Raw genomic sequence first — 22,167 nt, 5'->3', positions numbered from 1 at the left:
TGTCCAAAGAGAAAGGTTGGTGCCATTTCACACGGTGCTGTGTTGCTCCGAACATTGGGGCAGAAAGTAGGAAGAATCTTTCACATGAAATGATACATAGACACACCGTAACGAGGTGGGGGAGACAATGGAAATCAACGTGTTCTAAGGCACTATATCAAATGCAAGGATTATTATTACTATTATTATTATTATTATCATGACTCTGGCTGGACAGAAAAGAAACGGGCGCAGGTCAATGCTTTACCCCTTTCGCATCTAAATTCAGGGCCAGGTGAGATGTTGAGCCAGTCAATGGATCAGAAATATAATATGCAAATAAAATATATTAACAGTAAATTACACACTCTGCCTTTGGCAATGTGAAAAAACCCCACTGTGCCATCAGTCATGCTTAGCTGAGCAGAAGCTCCATTTGTTACTGGGGGAAAACTCTCTGGGAAGCAAAAGGAAAAGGCAACAGCAAGCGGAGAGCTAAATAATAATAATAATCCTTGCATTTGATATCGCGCCTTATTATGTCCTCTAGATGTCTCAAAGCTCTTCACAAAATATACTGTAAAGTGAATTGACCTCGTTTTGTGGGCGAAACTCGGCAGCCAATTGCGCACAGCAGCGTCCCACAAACAGTTGTGGATTGAGTGACCAAATTATTATTATTTAGTTTTAAATTATTTTTTGGAGGGAATAGTAGCCCCGGAAAAGCGATCCACCAATCGACTAACAACCAGGTTCCTATTTACTGCTAAGTAAACAGAGACATGTGGAGCAAGGAAACATGCCCCACATTTCGCCCTGCCAGGAAGTCCTCTCGTTTGCGAGATGATTGCTCTAACCCACTTAGCTACAGGACTAACCTGTGTAAGCTATCAGGAAAGACACTGGCAGAATTAATTGCTGCACAAAAAAATAAGCAGAGCGTTGCATGATAATTTGCTGAGAGTTAAACTCACAGCTTTCAAATGAGCACGTGCTTGAGAAAAGATTATCGGAAAAGGTTTTTTCTAAAAAAAATTAAGAAATCATGTGTTTTAGAGAAATGCGGCTTTCTTTACTGCACTTTATAATATAAATATAAATAAGCACAATTGGCTGCCGTGTTTCACCCACAAAATAGAGTCAATTTACTTTGCAGTACATTCTGTGAAGCGTTTTGAGGTGTCTCAACAACGTGATAAGGCGTTTTAGCAAATGCAATGGTTAATATTGTTATTATTATTAGTGGCATATGTAGAATGAATGAAGGGAGGCAAGTTGCTAGGCTAGGCTGCAGCATCTGCCTTTTCCCGTAAACACGGATAAAGAGGAGGGTCGTGATCTAAAAGAGGGGAAGGAAAATATCGAGTAGGTTGTACAATGCCAGAAACACTAAAACTCTACCTGAAAATGTCCTGGGCAAGGAACTCACAGACTCAAACACAATATGCTGCTCATTAGGTAATTCTAGAATATATTTGTGGATTCACTCTGTATTCTGACACATACTCGCTGCAAAGTACAGACAAAACAAGCTCATATTAATATTTTTGGATATTGTAGCCTTCCATATCACGAATATTGTTTGGCTACAAAATACACCATTACTATCCTTCACAATAAAATGCTTGTGAAGCGCTTCGAGACGTTTTAACAAGGTAATACAGCGCTTTATCAAATGCAAGAATGAATTAATAATTATTATTATCCAGCCCATTATTTGCCAGGTACAATTGGTGTTTACAAACCCCTTTTTCCCTTCAAAAAAACAGCGTTTGTAGAGAGTTGCCTCTAGGTCATAAATTAGCCTTGATTGTTTTTTCAGAAAATCAAAGGAGAGAGAGAGCGCTAATTCCACGCTGACTGTTAATTCTATTGCCAACTTAACCTACGCAACGGTATAAATGTTCAGAGAGAGAGCATTCCCTTTTTCTAAAGCAAGAAGAAAGGATTGACGACATCGAAAAATCTCCAACGTGGCCTCAAAAGGTTAAAAGATTTTTTTTGATCATAAATGTTTTTTTGCATTTCCATCTATTACTGCAGAGTTTTTTTTTAACACACACACTGAATAACCTCTTTACCATCTGAAAGGCATATTACCTAAGCAGCACAGTTTGTTGCTTAGGCAACGAGCTGCATGTTGTCTCTTCATTGGATTAAAGTGTGATTCATGGAGTAGAAGGCAGAACAATTGGGTTGGATGCTATTACTGGAGTAATCAGCATGATTCATCGGGCATCAAGATCTTGGCATTGATCACTGCGAAACACACAGAATAACCAGATAAGCTAAAAAAATACGCACAACTTGTTCTGTCCACTTGCAGCTCCAGCCCTCAATCAGAAGCACTTCTTACTGATCCCGTGGAGTCCTGTAGCGTATTGGTCGGGGCACTCGCCTCGCAAGTGACAATTCCTGGGTTCGATTCCCAGGCGGCGCGAAATGTTAGGCAAGTTTCCTTACTCCACACGCCTCTATTTACCGAGCGGTAAACCAGGTTGTCAGTCGATTGGCGGATCGCTTTTCCAAGGGTAATAATCCCTTCAAAAAAAAATCACTAATTATAGAATAATAATAATTGGGTCCCATGACTTTGTAGGACACTGCTGTGCGCAATTGTCTGCTGTGTCTCGCCCACAAAGTGAATTGACTGTATGTGTCAGACACCTGGTTAAATGTTAGCATTTAAGACAACTCCAGATTTCCACTACCCTTTGCATGAAAAACAATTTCTAACCCTAACCCTAACTGGTTTCCCTCCTAAATGGCCTAGCTCTAATTTTAAGATTATGAACCCTTTTTCTGGATTCCCCCACCGTATAATCTTGAAGTGAGTGTTTGAGTGTAACCTCTGGCCATGTTACACAATAGGAGCGCAGAGAGGCTTGTTTCGTTAAACTAGACGTCTGCGCTACATCATAAACACACAGGCCGCAAACCCAGTTTGGAATGAAAACACGCACTCAAGTAGCATTGGTGGTTTATTTGCATCGAGCCAACCTGAGCACATAAGGTTCAGGTCTTGGTAACCTCAAATTGATTGTGTTTAGTGTTCTAGGGTCAAAATGAGATTTGTCTGGAGAAGCTCCAAGCTTTCCCTTTTTTTAGTTGTGGCAGAAGGAAACCAGTGATTTTCACAGGTCTGCAATGGACCAAAGTCCATTTGCACAGCCCACTTTAAACATATTTGACATTAATTTATAAAAGAATCTCCCCGTTACTTATTAACAGGCACTTGTTCGCCTGCTCCGGAGATATTGTCTTTATTTTAAAGGTTTTATTTTAAAGGCTGGCAATAGCGCTGACCTTTGATCCTGTTGTCTTGCCAACTGCATTTTTTGCGTAAATATGTTTTCATCATCATTCCTAAAATATCGGCGCCGCATCATTGCAAAACACTACTTTACTTTCAATAAAAGTACAATTACTCTAACGCAAGTGACAAGGAGAAGTGACAAGGAACCTGTACCATCTGCCATGCGTCCCAACAATAAATTAATGAGTCAATCTTAAACCATATCAGTCTACAGAGGATTAATCGACGTTCACTGATACCTGGAAGTTGATAATTACAGACAGGTTTAATAGTGGTCGCAATGTCACACTGTCACACAGTGAAGTTACAGGTGATATTACTTTTCAAAGACTCTGAGATATATTGTATTGTTAATTGGTTTGCTGGCTTCAGTTCCAAAGTTTTGGGTGATTTCATGTGTTGTGGTTGGAGCAATCCACTCACTTTGCGCCTTGTGAATTTCCACAAGAACTTAGGAACATACTGGAGCAATAAGAGCCTTCGAGGACCATCAGAACAGGTCAAGGACAATAGAAAGGATAATAAAATGTGAATAATATATAAGTAAAATAATAATTTGATCACTCAATTCCACGACTGTTTGTGGGTCACTGGCTGCTGCGTTTCGCCCACAAACTATACAGTAGATTCATTTTACAGTATATTCTGTGAAGCGCTTTGAGACGTCTCGTTGACGTGATAAGGTACTATATCAAATGCAAGGATTATTATTATTATATATTCCAGGATTAAATCTTCAACATTTACCAATTTATTGTTTAATATTTTATATACCTGTATTTGATACTTAACGTTTATCAGGGATACTTTAAAATAAGGACTAAACCTGAAACTAATTGGATTGAATATATGAAGTGAAATGAACTCTGAGGCGGACAAGTGAAACAAGATAGCAACGGATTACCTCAGCATTTCTGGGGGTTAGCCGTGTGTCTGACACGTGCGGAAACCCATCACTGTGCTTGAGAGTATCCAAACCAAGCTGAGAATTCATGGCATCCCACCTACACATGGAAATCCCAGAGATAGATCGTTGGAATGGAATGCGCTCTCTCTCTCTCTGGAGGGACGCCTCCTGCTTACCTAATTCCGGAAAGTATTAGGTGCAGGTTGGCCAAGAGCCAAGGCTTGGGGACCCAAGAGTGTGCGTTGGGGTAACTGCTGGTGTGTAACATAGCTTGCCATTGATATTGCTGTCTGGCAAGCTTTCCCACTGCTTGTCCAACTAGGAGCACACTACCCATTAGGGCTTTGGCTTGCGGGGATTCCCTCCGCACATTGTCTCCTGTGAAATATCCCAGCCATGTTTTCAGTATGACATGGTCAATCAAGCCGAGGTTGAAGCAGCAAAATTAACCGACACTTTGACACACTCCCCGTGAATGGTTTGGCTTCAGATTGCAAATACCATTTTTTTTCCCCTGAACAACTCAGAAGAAAGCCAATGGCTCATTTAACCCTTCATGTGCTGCGGGTTTGGGTTGGCGATACATGGCACCACTGTTTGCTCGACGAAATCACCACAGCTGTCGACTCGCATTTACACAGCGCCCATCACGCAGGGTGGGCGTCCCAGGGCGCTTGTCAGTGGCGGAGCACGAAGTGAGGCCGGGTGGGGGGTGGGGGGGCAAGTGGGGGGAAGTGGGGGAGGGGGAGATGACCGTCGGCACATCGAGGAGGAACCATTTACTGAGGTGTCAAAATTGGAAGGACTCTCAATCTCTTAGCCTTTGTGAAACATGCTCCCCCTCCCCCCCCACTCCACACACATAAAACATGCTTGCCCTGTAATATAAAAATGATGTACGTCACTTTCCGATGGTGAAGCGAATTGATTCTTCTCGTGACCCCTGCCATTGTAACTAGTCGCAATTTCATCACTTGCTGGTAATGAGCTAGTGTCAAAAATTCTGCCTACCCACAGAGAACTCCACGTTCTCTCTAGTTCCCATGGTAATGGCTTGGCACTCTCTTGAAGGTAGAATAATGACTACTGATGGGTCATTGCATTTGATGTTTATTCTTGCTCTAGACAGGGAATCATTTTGCAATAGTACGAATGAGGCGTGCATGTGAAAGTGTGAACGTCTCAAAGAGCTTTGCAAAAGATCATCAATTAGAGGTGATTGAAGTGGACATTATTATATAGGCAGCTAACATCCCGTTAACAAGTGATGGTTAATGTGAATTTGGGGATAAATCAGATCAGGAAGGGAATATCAACCATGAAAACTGAGCCATATGTCTTTGAATTCACAAATAGTACGGCTATCAACAACCAGAACAACAAGTTACACGTACACCAGTAGGACAACCCAAGGAAGACAACTTTCACGTCGGGAGGACATCCCAAGGCGCTGGACAGTTCAAGGATTTGCACCCGAGCTGGGGGTTGGGATGGGAGAGGGGTGGAGGGCAGGAAGGGTGGGGGGAGGAGAATGACTGAAGGTGTGGTCAAAGAAGAAGGTGTGAATGAGTAAATATCGCTCAGTGTATATAAATTGATGGAATTCAACTGAGCAAATTTCATGTGTGGACGTTATACTCAGACTGCCGAGCCATGCCATGCATAGATAAACCTAATGGATATATTCATTCTGCTCAGGGCTTGATTGTGTTTTGTGTTAAGCTGAACATTATAAGGCTATCTAATCTAACAGTGTGTTTGTGTGTACGCAAAACTACATTAAGATCTTGTTGTTTGAATGTAATAGACTCAGATTATTACTGACTTCCTGACTAGTAGTACTGTGTTTATCACAAGAATTCAAAAATACACCGTGTTGGAGAGACTTATAGCTCGCACTTAGAAAGCATTTGTATTTTTGCTAAATAATAATTACTCCGCTGCGATTGTGGCTGCCTCGCCTGAGATATTGGCAGATTGTTGTTATAGCAACGTTGGGTTCTTGGAATGAATTGCCTCCGCACCTATTTATTAGGATACTATCCATTTTTTGTTATTGTTTAGAGATATCAGACTGTGGGCCAGCAATGAGAGCCCAGCATTCCTTTGCCTACCTTGCCCCCTTTCCTTTAAAGCCGCCCTTAAGACCTTTCTTTCCCACCGCTTTTTTGGTCACCTTTCACCCCTCACCTCCCACTCTCACCCCTTCCCCCACCTGCCCCAAACTAAACTTGAGGCTTCTATTCAGCTCCGCAAAACACTTCGGGACGTCCGCCCGATGTGAAAGACGTTATTGTAAAATGTAAACTTGTTGACTTTGCCACAGCATGGAACCAGCTGGAAGGTGATTAAAAATAGCGACTTATTTCAAACAATGTTGCCTGATAATATCGAAGCAACATTTTTTTCCACTGCATCAGTTTCCACAGGCTGAAGTCACTGTTTGTGAAAAGAAAATGAAACCTGCTGAGGCTTACAGAGAATAATAATAATAATCCTTGCACTTAATAATCTTTTATCACGTCTTTGAGACGTCACAAAGCACTCCACAGGATATATTGTAAGGTGATTGACTGTATATTTTATGGGCGAAACACGGCAGCCAATGGCGCACAGCAGTGTCCCACAAACAGCTGTGGATTGAATGAATATGTTTTGAAGGGATTATTACCCCCCGGAAAGCGATTCACCAATCGATTAAACAAGTGGGTTCCTACCTTACTGCTGGGTAAACAGAGGCATACGGAGTAAGCAAACTTGCCTAAGGAATCGAACCCGGGTCCTCTCACTTGCGAGGCGAGCGTGCTAACCACTACGCTACAGGACATCGCATTAGCCACCAACACACCCCAAGCTCCAAGAAGAGACGTCGCTTTCATCACCATGTTTTTCCACCACCTCACATTGTCAATGAAGCATTTGTCAGCTCAGCCACCGCACACAGCATTAACCAACAATTTGCACAACAATCAAGCGCAGGTTTTATACCTTGTTTGAAATGAAGCCAAGGCATCTGGAATTGGACATTTTTCTTTTCACCGCAGTCACTTGCGAGAGTGTAGAACATGAGCAACTGAACAGGCATAAACCCAGCACGGCATTGCTTTGCCAGTTACTAATACTAGACATGGGACCGATCACAGCATATCCTCGTCTTGTAATAATAATAATAATCCTTGCATTCGATAAAGCTCCTGATCACGTCCTTGAGACGTCCCCATACACTTCACAGAATATAGTGTAAATTGGATTGACTGTATTTTGTGGACAAAACGTGGCAGCCAATTGCGCAAACTGTCGTGGATTAAGTGACCAAATTATTATTATTATTATTAATTTTGAAAGGATTATTATCCCCAGAAAGCGAACCACCAATCGACTAACAACCAGGTTGCTACTTATTGTTAGGTAAACAGAGGCTTGTGGAGTAAGGAAACTTGCCTAAAGGTTCGCCCCAATGCGGGATTCAAACCCGGGTCCTCACTCTTGCGAAGCGAGTGCTCTAACCACTACGCTACAGTAGCCCACCCCCCAGCAATTTGGGCTACAATCCATACTTACTGAACTATTTTTTCACAATCTTATTTTTTTATTAACAAATGAGTTGCAAAATCACAAATTCACTAACCCACTAATGAGGGCACCGTCTTAATAAAGAACAGAAAGTCTCCAGTGAAGTGCGCTTTATAACAAGTCCGCACTGCAGATGAAAGAAAGAAATAAGAGGCAGAAAGAAGGGCAAGAAATCTGGTTTGGGGATTATGCTTTGCAATCTTGCTTTAATAAGCTTTTTACTTTCCGCCCATTTTTTTGAAGGCAGGATGCTGCAGTGATTGGCATTTTAATTTATTATTGCATTTCTTAAACTAAAGTCTTAGCTCTTGCCAACCTGCGCTTAATACTTTCTGGAATTAGGTAAGCGGGATGCTTCCCTCCAAGGAGAGAGAGAGCGCATTCCATTCCAACAATCTATCTCTGGGATTTCCCTGTGTAGGTGGGACGCATGGAATTCTCAGTCTGGTTTGGAGACTCTTAAGCACAGTGATGGGTTTCCACGTGAGTCAGACACCCGGCTGACCCCCCAAAAAATTAAATTAAAACGAACAATTATCGAGGAGCGAGTCTGCACGAGTATTAAAGTTCCCGCTGCCACCAGGCAGCAACGACACATCAGTGAAAAAGGTATTGAAACAAATGTTCAAAGTTAATTAGCTTAACCTTGAACAGATGTTTCATCTTTTCTCTTTGATCTTTCCAATTACAACCAACTACAACCAGACCAAACCTTCAAAACATCTGCACATGCCAGTGCCTTTGTGGAGCAACATAAAGCAACCGTTTGTGTTCAGTTAGAAAATATCTGGTCATTATGCTCAGTTTCTTGAATGTTCTTAGTTGATTCATGGATTTGACCTGAGACCAGGGAAACATCATCCCACCCGGACCTACCGTTTTTCTCAGCCCAATTCAGCCTGCCAGCTCTCCTTTCATTTTGCAAGTTTCTTGGCGATTTCTCTGAGAGAAGCGAGTTCCTCTCAACAATCCCCCCCAAATAAAATTGGTCACTCACTCCATGACTGTTTGTGGGACACTGCTGTGCACAACTGCCTTTCACCTACAAGATACACAATCACTGCGCTTTACAGTATATCCTGCGAAGCACTTTTGAGGAGTCTCGATGACGTGATAAGGTGCTATATCAATTGCAAGGCTCAAATCAATTGAACCCAGGTCCTCTCGCTTGTAGTGTGAGCGCTCTAACCGCTACACTACAAGATTCCACATCATATCAGAGCACAACTCAAGCAAAAGGACTCTCGTAATCCTTAATATTTAGTTGGGATAAGTCCACTCTCAACACACACACACACACAGAGTGCTGTTACATGCAATGCTGCTGTGTGTTCAACCACCAACTAAAATCCACATCCTATTTCTATCAAATTCTTCAATTCACCTTCCAGCGAGCTAGTCTGATTGCGTGTGGTGGTGCGAGTTGGGAAGGTGTGTGTGTGTGTGTGTGTGTTGTGTGTGTGAGTGGTTTTTTTTTGGTCGTGCCTTTCTAACTTTTTTTTAAAAAAAAAATTGTTTTGGAAGAATTTGCTTTTGCAGGTTCTGGAAGATTTGCAAGAAATAATAATAGTAATAACAATAATAATCCTTGCATTTGATACAGCGCCTTCTCACGCCTTCGAGACGCGTCAAAGCGCTTCGCAGGATACACTGCAAAGCGAATCGACTTGTCGTGTTCTGTGGCACAGCGGTGGTCCGACAAACAGCGGTGGATTGGGTGACCAAATTATCATTATTATTATTATTAGGTGTTTTTGATGGATCTGTGGTGTGATTGCATTGGATGGTGAATGCTATACTGTATCAGGGACTGGTCCTTGAGAGAGAGAGAGAGAGAGGGTGGGAGGGGGTGTGGGGGGAAGAGAGAGAGAGAGAGAGAGAGAGATGGGAGGGGGTGTGGGAGAAAGAGAGAGAGAGAGAGAGAGGTTTCCAGGGAGATTTCTGACTGACTGGTTTACCTGCTGATCACAGATAGTGTCTAACAATATTGCCACAATTTCACCACAATGTGAAACACAGCGCTCTCTCCCTCTCTCTCTCCCTCTCCTCTCTCTCTCTCCCTCTCTCCCCCTCTCTCTGACTGATTTGGATGGAAAGGGACAAAAAGACATTGCAGGTGCAAGTGATTTTGGTGTCAGCAGGAATCTTGCAGCCTGTCTTTCCTCCTTCTCCCTGTAACCCTCCAAGAAGAACATAAAAGAAAAGAAAAGATCTTCATCTGGAGAAGAGGAGCCACTCAGCAAATCAATCCCCTCTCTCTCTCTCTTCTCTCTTCTTCTCTCTCTCCTCTCTCTCTCTCTCTCTCTCTCTGTCCTGTGGATGTTGGCTTTCATTTGGCCACAGGATCTGTTGTGCAAAAGGTAAGAAAATCAAACTGTATAACCTTCCTCTCTCCTCCTCCCCCCCCCCCCTTCCTCCTCCTCCCCTCCCGGTTTGGGTGTTAAAACGCGAGCTTTCGTTCCTTGGCGAATGAGTTCGCTGTTGCATGAAGTCAGCGCATTCGTGCCGACTTGGATGTGCTGTCAGTGCCTCACAGTGCGGGGAGAGCATGTGTGTGTATGTATGAGTGTGTATATGTGTGTGTGCAGTGTGTGTATGTGTATGTTGTGTATATGTATGTATGCGTGTATGTATATACGTGTGTATGTATATATGTGTATGTAAGTGTATGTGTGTGTGTATGTATTTGTGTGTGTGTATATGTATATGTGTGTGTATGTATGCATGTGTGTATGTATATGTATGCGTGTGTGTATGTATATGTGTGTGTATGTATATATGTGTATATGTGTATGTATATGTGTGTGTGTATGTATATGTGTGTGTGCATGTATGCATGTGTGTATGTATATGTATGCATGTGTGTATGTATATGTGTGTGTTTGTGTGTGTATGTATATGTATGTGTATGTGTGTGTGTGCGTATGTATATATGTGTGTGTGTGTGTATATATATGTGTGTGTGTAGGTATGTGTGTATGTGTATGTATGTGTATGTGTGCGTATGTATCTGTGTGTGTGTACGTATGCATGTGTGTATGTGTATGCGTGTGTATGTATATGTGTGTGTGCGCCCACAAACCCAGAGCTGAAATCGCCTCTCGCTCAGTTGAATTCACGCTGAATCTGTAATTGAGGGAAAGGAAGGGCTCGAGGTTTCGGGAGAAGGCTAACGTGGGCAGCTCTTGCGAATAGCGAAAGCTTTTTTGTGTGCTGTTACCGAGTGCAGGTGGGAGACATGGGGGTGATGTGTTTTAGTTCCGGACACACACTGGGCAGACAAGACCCAGTGTGAAAAATGTCTGAAAATTTAACACATGATTTTGGTGCACTTATTACAAAATCTTTGGGGGTGGGGGGGGAGAGCAAGTCGTTTGTTATGGGGGGTTTGGGGGGGAGAGAGTAAAGAAAAAAAACTATTTTCATTTTGTGCACGTTTTTTTCTCCCTCTCTTTCAGACTTGAAGGCTTCCCTTTTCCGATGGAGATTTCTAAGGGGATGTGAGCAAAATACAAGTAGCTCATTGTAAGAGGGAGAGGGAGAAAGAGAGGGAGAGGGTGGGGGGTGGGGGGGTGGGGGGAGAGGGAAAGAGCCCAGGCAATGTTCTTGAGAGCATCACGTTAAACACAAGACTGGGATCACCTCAACATGGGAACTATCAAAAATCTCAGTAGCTTCCACTTTTCTGTATCGGACCCAACTACAATGGAGGGCACCTGTTTGTCACAGAGCAGTTCTCTTATCGCCCCCTTCTCCAACCCAGAAATGAGCGACGTCAAATCAGCCTCTGCATCCAACCACCAGTCTCCCTGTCCCAGTCTCTATACAACCAGTGGCTTGAAAGAGGAGAGCAACATCCATCTGGTGGGGGGAGTTAGTGCTCCTCAACCTGACAGTGGACAAGAGATACAGTGTTGCAGAGCCGCGGAGACGGCAATGGACTCCTCTTGCGAGGGAACACCCAATGTCTGCCATCTGGAGCTCGGTGGCACCTGTGGTGAGATGGCTGAGATCAAAGCCTCTTGCCTGGCGGCAATGGAGAAAGAAGTAAAGGTGAAGAAAGCCTTGAGGGTGAATGTTGGCAGCTTAGATCTTGAACGTGACACAGCTTTAACAGAATGTGGTCAGAACGTTGCAATGGTTGGCGAATCCTCTCGCTCAAAGAGCCAGGAACCTCCCAACACAGCCGAGATGTCAGAGACGGCAGAGATGGAGTTGTCCGATCAGCCAAGTGGCAATACCACTGTCATCGAATGCCTTCAGCAGCACAAGAAAGAAAACCAGGTTGTGGGGTCAACCACATGTTCCACAGAGGAGGTGACACCTGCTCCCACAAGCCAAGACACTAAGGTCCAGGTGGCTCTTCGGATACAGAGGAAATCCATAGCCACCAGCCCCATGACTCCAGTGGACAAAGGTCCAATGTTCCCCATTCCTGAGGTTAATTTAGAAGATCAGGGCAATGGACAGCCAGGCAAAAGTTTCATGAACGCTGCACCGTCCAAAACAGATGTTGAGATGCAGGTGTCCATACCTGCCCAGAGTAAATCAGTAGCTACCGGCCCAATGACTCCAGTAGAGAAAAGTCCAATGTTACCCATTCCTGAGGTTAATTCAGGAGATCAGGGTGCTGGGCAGCCAGTGACATGTTTAATGAACACTGCACTGTCCAAAAGAGATGTTGAATTGCAAGTGTCCATCCCTGCACACAGTAATTCTGTAGCTACTGACCCAATGACTCCTTTAGAGAGAAGTCCATTGTTCCCCATCCCTGAGATTAATTTAGAAGATCATGGCTCTGGGCAGCCAAGCAAAAGTCTCATGAACACTGCAACGTCCAAAAGAGATGTTGAGATGCAGGTGTCTATACCTGCGCAAAGTAAATCAGTAGCTACTGGTCCAATGACTCCAGTAGAGAAGAGTCCATTGTTTCCCATCCCCAAGAACCATTTAGATAATCAGAGCATTGGGCAGCCAGTGACCACACCATCCAGGAGAGATGCTGAGATGCAGGTGTCTATACCTCCACTTAGTAAATCAGTAGCTACTGACCCAATGACCCCAATAGAGAAAAGTACTATGTTCCCCTTCCCCGAGAATCATTCAGAAAATCGGACGCTGGGAAATCAATGACATGTCTCATGAGCACTGCACCGTCGAAAAGAGATGTTGAGATGCAGGTGTCTGTACCTGCACTCAGTACATCTGTAGCTACTGGCCCAATGACTCCAGTGGAGAAAAGTCCATTATTCCCCATTCCTGAGGTTAATTTAGAAGGTCAGGGCTCTGGTCAGCCGAGCAAAAGTCTTATGAACACTGCACCACTGAAAAGAGACGTTGAGATGCAGGTGTCTATACCTCCACTCAGTACATCTGTAGCTACTGGCCCAATGACTCCAGTGGAGAAAAGTCCATTGTTCCCCATTCCCGAGAATCATTCAGAAGATCAGGGCACTGGGAAGTCAGGTTTTATGAACTCCCCATCATCAACTATAGTATCCAGGAGAGATGTTGAGATGCAGGTGTTTATACCGACACAAAGTAATTCTGTAGCTACTGATCCAATGACTCCTTTAGAGAAAAGTCCATTGTTTCCCATCCCCGAGAATTATACAGAAGATCAGGGCATTGGGCAGTCAGTGACTGCACTATCCAGGAGAGATATTGAGTTGCGGGTGTCCATACCTCCTCAAAGCAAATCAGTAGCTACTGACCCAATGACCCCAATAGAGAAGAGTCCAATGTTCCCGATCCTCAAGAACTATAGAGAAGATCAGGGCATTGGGCAGTCAGCGACTGCACTATCCAGGAGAGATATTGAGTTGCGGGTGTCCATACCTCCTCAAAGCAAATCAGTAGCTACTGACCCAATGACTCCTTTAGAGAAGACTTCACTTGTTTCCCTCCCTGAGGTTCATGTGGAGGTGAGGGAAGAGGAGCAACAAGAGCCAGTGCGGGAAGTCCAGTGGGATGAACGTGGTATGACCTGGGATGTCTATGGAGCATCCATTGATGCAGAAGTGCTTGGCCTGGCTATTCAGAAACACCTGGAGAAACAAATTGAGGAACACGGGAAACAAAACACTGAAATGTGCGAAAATAACAAGAGAGATTCAATGAAAGGAGCCTTGAGAAAGGAAGAGACTAAGAGAAGGCAAAGCAATGTATTCCAAGCGGTTCTGCACAATATAAGAAGCCCCCAGTGCTGTACCCGGGGAAGTACTACAGCAGAGTGATGCATCTTAGACCTGGATGGTGGACTAAGTTGATCATGTAACCTGGTTGAAGTCAGAGGTTTTGGTCAAAACCTTTCTGTTTCAACAACAACAACTTGCATATATATAGCGCCCCGCATGCAGGGTAGTGTCCCAGAGCACTTCAGATTCCAATCTTCTCCACAATCACATAGCCAAGACCTTAGATCACGATTAGACTGATTCACAAAGGGAAGTAAAGCCTTGTTCATCAAGTGATGCACCACCTAGTACTTACAGGTGACAGTGTATGTCTGACACCTACCTCTCCCTTTATCTCTGTGTCATCTGGCGTTGAGACAGAAAACCATCAGTCAGCAACAAAAAGCAAGACGTTTACTCTTGAGCATGTTTGCTAAAAAATGGTTCCTGGATCCAATAAAGTAGACAGTGGTTTCATTGGAATTGTATTATTTTTTATTTTACTTCAACTGAAACTAAGACTCGTCAAAACTGCAGCCTGGAAAATGTCACTACACTGGGAAGCAAGGCATTGGGAAACCCATCAGAGATCCAGGGATAATTCCTGTCCTCCTCTGTGCCTGCCTGTTCCTCACAGTGACTTTACAACAACATTTGGATAGCGCCGTTCACGTCGGGAGGATGTCCCAAGGCAGTGGATGGGGAACTAACATGGGGAACTCAGACGGTCGACGAGAAGTGGTTGAGGGTATAAACCTCAATCCTTAAACCAACCGTTCCTCATAACTAGTTCTGTTAACGAAACCACCTCATCATGAGAGAAGAACTAAGTTGCTCTTTTTAAAAAAAGCAATGTTTTTGTTTTTTAAAGCTAACATATGTAGATAACGCAGAAACGGTATGAAATGTTGCTTAGATTTTGGGGGGAGGGGAGGAGGGAAAAATTTCTAAAGGCCATCACAGTTTTTGATTACAATAGATGGGGCCTTTCTCTGAGAACTTTAATCATTTTTAAAATGAAAGTAAATACCCGGTTATACAATGTGTTATGCTGTTAAGAGAATCATAACAGTACATTAAAAAAGAGCCTCTTAATTTCTCCTTAGAGACCCACTCTCATTGTTTAACACAGCTACAATGAGTATTTTGAAGAATCTCACCGTGGAGATTCTGCTTAGTTCCTAACTGTTACTTCTTAATAATTATATGCTTCTATTTTTCTAACTACTGTATTTCTAGTTTTGCTGTTTGGCTTTAACTCAGTGGAACGAAAGCTGGAACCACCCGTGACTAACCCTGTGGTGATCTGTGTTGAGTACCTGAAGCCATTTTTCCTTGTTCAGTAAGACACTGGCTGGACACTTTCAGTGATGTCGCTTTGCTCTTAAAATATTGAACACTGGCTAATACGTTTGGAACCGAGTCGCCAATTTTACCCGCATCAGTGGGTTTTTTTTCCTTTCTGATTGATCACTTCACTCGTATACTCTATATCACCACTATTGATCTTTCACGACGGGAAGACATATAAGAACGTAAAGATTTGCCAGGCAAAAGAAGACCAAGGTCCATCCAGTTCTCCCTCTACCATCCTGGCAGTCGCATGACATGTTGTGCTCCAAACTATATATCGTGTGACCTGGGAAAGGGTGCTGGCTTTTGAGCCATGGAGAGAGATGTTTGACTTGGCTTCGTTTGAGTGCTATTTGTCGAACGCACAGACTTTGGTTCTTGATCAGAAAAAAAACTTGTAACTTCCACTGCTATTGTTTGTCTGCTGATTGCTGAGGTTACATTACATTTCATGTAAACCTCCACTTCTCCTACGCTATCTGCAAAAGCTTGTTACACGGACATAATCAATGTGAGAATTTGTTTCTTACAAATATGTCAAGGTCGAGGTTGAGTTCTATTGTTGTGAAACGTTTGTGTCGTGCGTGGGCTGTTCAAATAATGTAATCTCCAATGCTACTGTTCCACAAAAAGAGAGCGGGGGGTTGAAGGATGAAAGTACCAAACACGTTGGGGTTATTAGGGTCACGTGTGTCTGATTCACATGGAAACCCATCACTGTGCTTGTGTCCCCGAACCCAACGACTGTCCTGAGAGTTCCTCGTGTGTATGGCTTCCGTGTCTCTGGTCTGGTGTGGAGTACACACTCTCTCTCCACTCTGCTCACCTAATCCCAGTCCTTTGTCTTATTCATTTGCCTGTTGTGTTCCTGAGAGAGATTGCTATGATGTGATGTATTAGTTTCTAGCATGTGATGCATGCAGCACTATCATGAGTGCCACACGCGTGCTTGTTCTAACCTTAGTCCATCAGTCCACTGCGCTCCACCAACAGCGGCCGTGCTTTCAGCCACTGTGCCGCAAAGCTCTGGAACTCTCTCCCTCAATCCCTCCGCCTTGACCTCTCTCGTCCCACTTTCAAATCCTGCCTAAAGACCTCCCTTTTTGATCGTGCTTATGGTCACCTCTCCCCTCCCTCTCCCCCCTGGCTCGGGGTCAGACTCCAGCACTGTCAATTACTCCGGGGCGCTACCCTACGTGAAGTGCGCTATATAAATGCGAGTTGTTGTTGTTAGTCACTGTTGACGATACACAGAACTCCCTCTCGTTCACTTCGCTCTTCTTTCTCTTCCTATTTTCCCCGAATATGAAACAATTCCAACAGTTTCTTGTTCATTCCTGTCCTTTTACAGTCTAATTCATTCCCCGAAGCAAGTAAATTCTTTATCCTTTTGGGTGCTGATTTCTGTCTCTGTCTCGCTGTGTGCCTCGCCTCCCCAGAACAGCATCCCGCATAGCTGGGTCGCTGATATTTATTGTGCTTTTTACACTTTTCACATCTCTGTTCATTGTATTTCATATACGCCCATATGAACAGGATTTTTCAGCTGTTATTTGAGACTCAGAAATGAACTTGCCTTGCCACTGAGATGTCCCTTTTCTTCTGTTCCCTGAGTCACAGAGTCAGCGATTAATTGCTACAGCGTGGTTCTGACATTTCCCCTAATTGTGCTATATTACCAAACATCTTACTGACTCAAAACTACCTAAAAGGAGAGAGAGAGAGGGAGAGAGAAAAAAAAGACTACGTGTATCTCAAAAATCCAGCAAACCATTGCTAATGAGACCGGTCCAGTGTTAACGATACTTATTGATTCACAACACTCTTAAGTAGTTGTCTCTAAACGATCTTATAGTTCTCTGCCTATACATTTGTTCAACGTCTGTGGTGTATATGGTGCCAAAACACTTGGTGATTTATTTTTTCAGTGATCAGCTCTACTTTCTTGCTCTGTGTAGCTGAATCACACGTGTTACTAACATACCAGTGAAAGGCATCAAACTGTATTTTGGTTACATGTTGCGAACTTTATTCCAGATCGATAAATCGAGCGGTTTGTGCCATGTGTGTATATTTAGCAATGTCTTCTGTTTTCCAAACAAAAAGGCAAAGCTAATATAGATGATACAGGGTCAGATGTATATGCGTATGCAAGCAAACAATAAACAGACAATGTGGGATAATTGATATTTGCTTCAGTAGGAGAGACGGTGACCATATTATTCCAAAAAAACATCGCACACACTTTATGTGCTGGATCTTTGGGTTTTCATGGAAAGAATCCTGTGTTCGGTACTATCATTTAACACCACTCAAGCGCTGACGGGGACTGAAATTATTGATTGAATCAGTTTCTTTTATCAGCATTAGTTCCAACAACAAGAACTAGTAACTTTGTCTCGTTTGGAAACTACACAGTCAATCCACTTTACAGTTTATTTTGTGATGTACTTTGAGAAGTCTCAACGACAATTTTTTGTTAGGTAAGGGTATCAAGGGATTATGAGGCAGGGATGGGTAATTGGATTTGATTACCATGATTTTATAGGCTGGCGGAACAAGCCCGTAGGGCTGAATGGCCTACTCCTGTTCCTATGTGATAAGGCACAATATCAAATGCAAGAATTATTATTATTACCTGTCCTCTGGGGTAGTCAGTTACACTTCGTTAGGTCGCAGAGGCAGAATGTTCGGACGCAGCAAGCTTCTGTTTTCCTTCCAATTGGCAGGTGCGTGTCAAAACGTTCAGTGGTGAAACTAGTGAAAGCGTTGTATGATGAGGGCTGTTCGGGTTCACCTCAGTGAGCCAGTCAGTGCCAATTGGAAATGTTCACACACACGTACGGATATACACATGTGTACGCACACTCGCACAGCTGAGGGATTTAAGAAAGGCAGAGGGACTTGGGGAGTAAGCGTATTAAAGGAGAAGGGATGGAGGTGAGATTCGGGAAGCTGGTAGAAAGTGGAGAATGGAACGACTGTGGTGGCGCTGGCCGGATGGGCTGGATGCCTGCTCCGGATTCTCAATCCACGACTGTTCGTGGGGCACTGCTGTACGCAAATGGCTGCCGCGTTTCGCCCCCAAAATACGCAGTCAATTCGCTTTAAAGTATATTCTGTGAAGATCTTTGAGATGACATGAAGACGTGATGTGGCGCTATATCAAATGCAAGCATTATTCAGGATTATTATTATTAGTTATCCCTCTGTCACAGGATGTAAATCACTTTCACTTTTTCTCTTGCCAGTTGTGTTTTTTCAAAAAAAAACTAGTATTTTATTAACTGACAAATGTATGATTTGTGGAAATGACTTGAAATGTGGCTGTTGGAAGATGATTACATACATATATATATACATATATATATATGAGCTTGTGTAGTTTACCAATAAAATGCTTTCCTAATGTTGCACCTCATTATAACTCTGTCTCCCATCTCTCAAAGGCCTTCATTATAAATCCTTGTTGTAAAATTGTTTTCGGAAGTGCAGGAATAGCAGTAGAGAAGGCGTTGAAGGGGTGAATGTAGATTTCTTGAGTTCGATGTAAGATTTCTGTTAAATTATCGCCGGGGGAAATTGAGATGCCACTTGTAAAATCCCAAGAGGTTGAGATGAAGAAGGTCCTTTGTTGCAAATGATCTCATCCTTCCAGAACATCCCACAGACTTTCCATTACACCATTCAGCTATTTCTTAAATAAACCGATGTCTTGGCGTCAACCTCCTTTCCTGGTGAGCAGTGGAGTCCTGTAGCGTAGTGGTTATCGAGCTCACATCGCAAGCGAGAGGACCCGGGTTCAATTTCCGGGCAGGGTGAGACCTGAGGCAAGTTTCCTTACTCCACACACCTCTGTTTACCTAGCAGTAAGTAGGAACCCTGTTGTTAGTCGATTGGCGGATCGCTTTCTGGGTGTAATAATCCCTCAAAATAAAATTTGGTCATTCAATCTCATTTTAGTTTGGATACTTTTAAGCATAGTGATGGGCATGTGTTAGAGGATTATTATTTACTCTTGTGGCTGCTGCATTTCACCCACAAACTACACATTCAATCCACTTTACAAATATATTCTGCGAGACACCTTAATAACATGATAAGGCGTTATACCAAATGCAAGGATTATTACCCTGTTCCACACAGTTATTACCCTCTCAGTAAGGAAATATTTCTCGGTGTCTGACCTAAATTGTCCCTCATATTCCTGAATCTGACCTCTTCCTCCACCCAATCAGCAATATTGAGTATCTTGTAATAACTTGCATTATTTTTAATGTAAAAGATAAACGTCTCCCCAAGCACATTCCTAAATAAAATTGATTAGCAATGAAGTGAAGATTGTTATCAAAATTTATCAAAAACATCCCATAATAAGTTAGTGATTCATTTAAGTTTGAATTTCTGGCCAACAATCCTCCAAATAAGATCAGCCGTTCACAGTTTGATGGTCTATGGGACACTGCTGTCCACAAACTGGCTGCCGCGTTTCACCCACATAATACAGTCACTACACTTTATAGTATGTCCTGTGAAGCGTTTTGAGACGTCTCGACGACGTGATAAGGCGCTGTATCAAATGCAAATGCAGGGATTATGTTACAGTGTTTAGGTAATCACATTACAGTGAAGGTGGCCCAATGGTTACAAATGAACGCAAAAATCCACAGATTTAAAACCTAATACTGCAGTAATGTCATTCCTTAAGTATGTGCTCAATCTCCTTTGATAACTTGAACATCACACTGAATAGACCCAGCGATTGAATCGCTGCCCAATCACAGATTTGGATTTAGTAAAGGTTGAGGATGAAAGGAGGTTAACATGAGCCGCCGTAAAATGATTGTCGGCAATTGTCTGGTGCTGAAGTGGGGCTAATGTAACTCTGGGTTAGCTCAGCTTCCGCACTGGTAAAGTGGGTGAATTTGGACATGAATAATTCTGTACATGTACCCAGATCGTAAATGCTCAGATTGTGTAACACAAACACAAACAGTTTCTATAAAAAAAATTACATTCTGAAAAAAAAGACTCCACAGTTTTCAAATCGTCCCATGTTTTTTGATAATAGCGATACTTAAATGTCTCTTGGCAATAATAATAATCCTTGCATTTGATGTAGCGCCTTATCACTGTCGTTAAGCTGTCTCAAAACGCATCGCAGAATATACTGTAAAGTGGATTGACTGTGTGTTCTGTGGGCCAAATGCGGCAGCGAATTGCGCACAGCAGTGTCCCACAAACAGCCGTGGATTGAGTGAACACATATTTATTTTCTTGTCGCCGCTGGTCGGACCTTCCTGGGACCCAGAAAGACAGTTAAGCCGGAATGTTGGAAGTCATTGAGGGCTTCGCTCTGCATTGTTGCTTCTGAAAACTGATATCAGTGGATCAAACCAGATCCCATCTGTGTTGCTGTAGTCAGGTCAGGGAAGACAGCTTGTATTACATTGAGCTGCATAATACATCACATCAACACAGATTTAAACAGTTTTCCTTTACTTGATACCGTGCAGTTGGGACAGACCGTTTTACTCCAGAAGTGTTATTTTCTATCTCTCTGACTTTATCACCAACTTGTTTTTTTTCACAGATACTGTATTGTGTGTTTGGCACAGACAGTACTGCCCTCTCTAGGTGAGAACAGAGCTCGACAGCTTGGTCTGGGATAAATAATAATAATAATAATAATAATCCTTGCATTTGATATAGCGCTTTTCACGTCGGGAGGACGTCCCAAAGCGCTTCACAGAACACACTGTAAAGTGAATTGACTGTATATTTGTGGGCGAACGCGGCAGCCAATTGCGCACAGCAATGCCACCAGATTAAATAAATGCTGGGATAAACTTTGTAATAATAATCATTTACATTTGCCTTTCACGTCGGGAGGACATCCCAAAGCGTTTCACAGGATTTTCCCGTGAAACGGTGTGACTGTGTGTTTGTGGACGAACGCTTTGTATTTCATAACAACAACCACAACTTGTGTTTGTATAGAGTCCTTCATGTGGGAAGCGTCTTGATGCACTTAATGGAGCCTATGACATTGTAAAGTGCCTCACAGCTAATTGCTGCCCAGTGTAGTAGCTGTGCATTGATATCTGCTGTGCGCAATTGGCTGCTACGTTTCACCCACAAAATACACAGTCAATTCACTTTACAGCGTATTCGGTGAAGCGCTTTGAGACGTCTCAACAACGTGATAAGGCTCTACATCAAATGCAAGGATTATTATATTACTATCATTATTATTATAGGCTAATGGTCACACAGGTGGCTGGTTCTGCAGCACAAACTCAACCCACGACCAGAAGACCCCCAAACTGCTCAGATAAGATCCTAGTGAAGTGCAGACTCCTCAGTAAAGCTCGTTGGATAACACTCCCAGCTCTGCTGGTGGGTTCCAGCAGATTAGCTGCCAGCCTTGCCCATAGAACAAACCACTACAGATTCCTAAAATAAACCAGAGTGTGAAGTGCATAGCAACATTTCAGTGCAGATATGATGTTATATAATTAGTGTTAGAGGCATCTGTTGCTGGGGATGTGTTGCCTTTATCTTCTTTGCATAGAACTTTATATCCAAATCCTATAATAGATGCTTGTTAGGTCAGCGTACCAAGGGATATGGTGCAAAAAATGGATAACTGGAGTTGAGGTACAGATCAGCCGTGATCTAATAGAATGGCGGAACAGGCTCAATGGGCTGAATGGCCTCCTCCTGTTCCTATGTTCCTACGTTCACTCGTATCTTTTAACCTGCTCCTTGTCCGAAATCTCCACAACCAGCTTCGGATCAAAGCTAAACACTGAGTATGTTTTCCTGGTTTCGATCCAAACGGAATTAACAAGCTTCAAAAT

The sequence above is a fragment of the Callorhinchus milii genome, unplaced genomic scaffold (assembly GCF_018977255.1).
Source record: "Callorhinchus milii isolate IMCB2004 unplaced genomic scaffold, IMCB_Cmil_1.0 Scaffold13, whole genome shotgun sequence".
Taxonomy (NCBI): Eukaryota; Metazoa; Chordata; class Chondrichthyes; order Chimaeriformes; family Callorhinchidae; genus Callorhinchus; species Callorhinchus milii.
The sequence above is the reverse complement of the archived record's forward strand: the minus strand, read 5'-3'. Positions refer to the sequence as shown.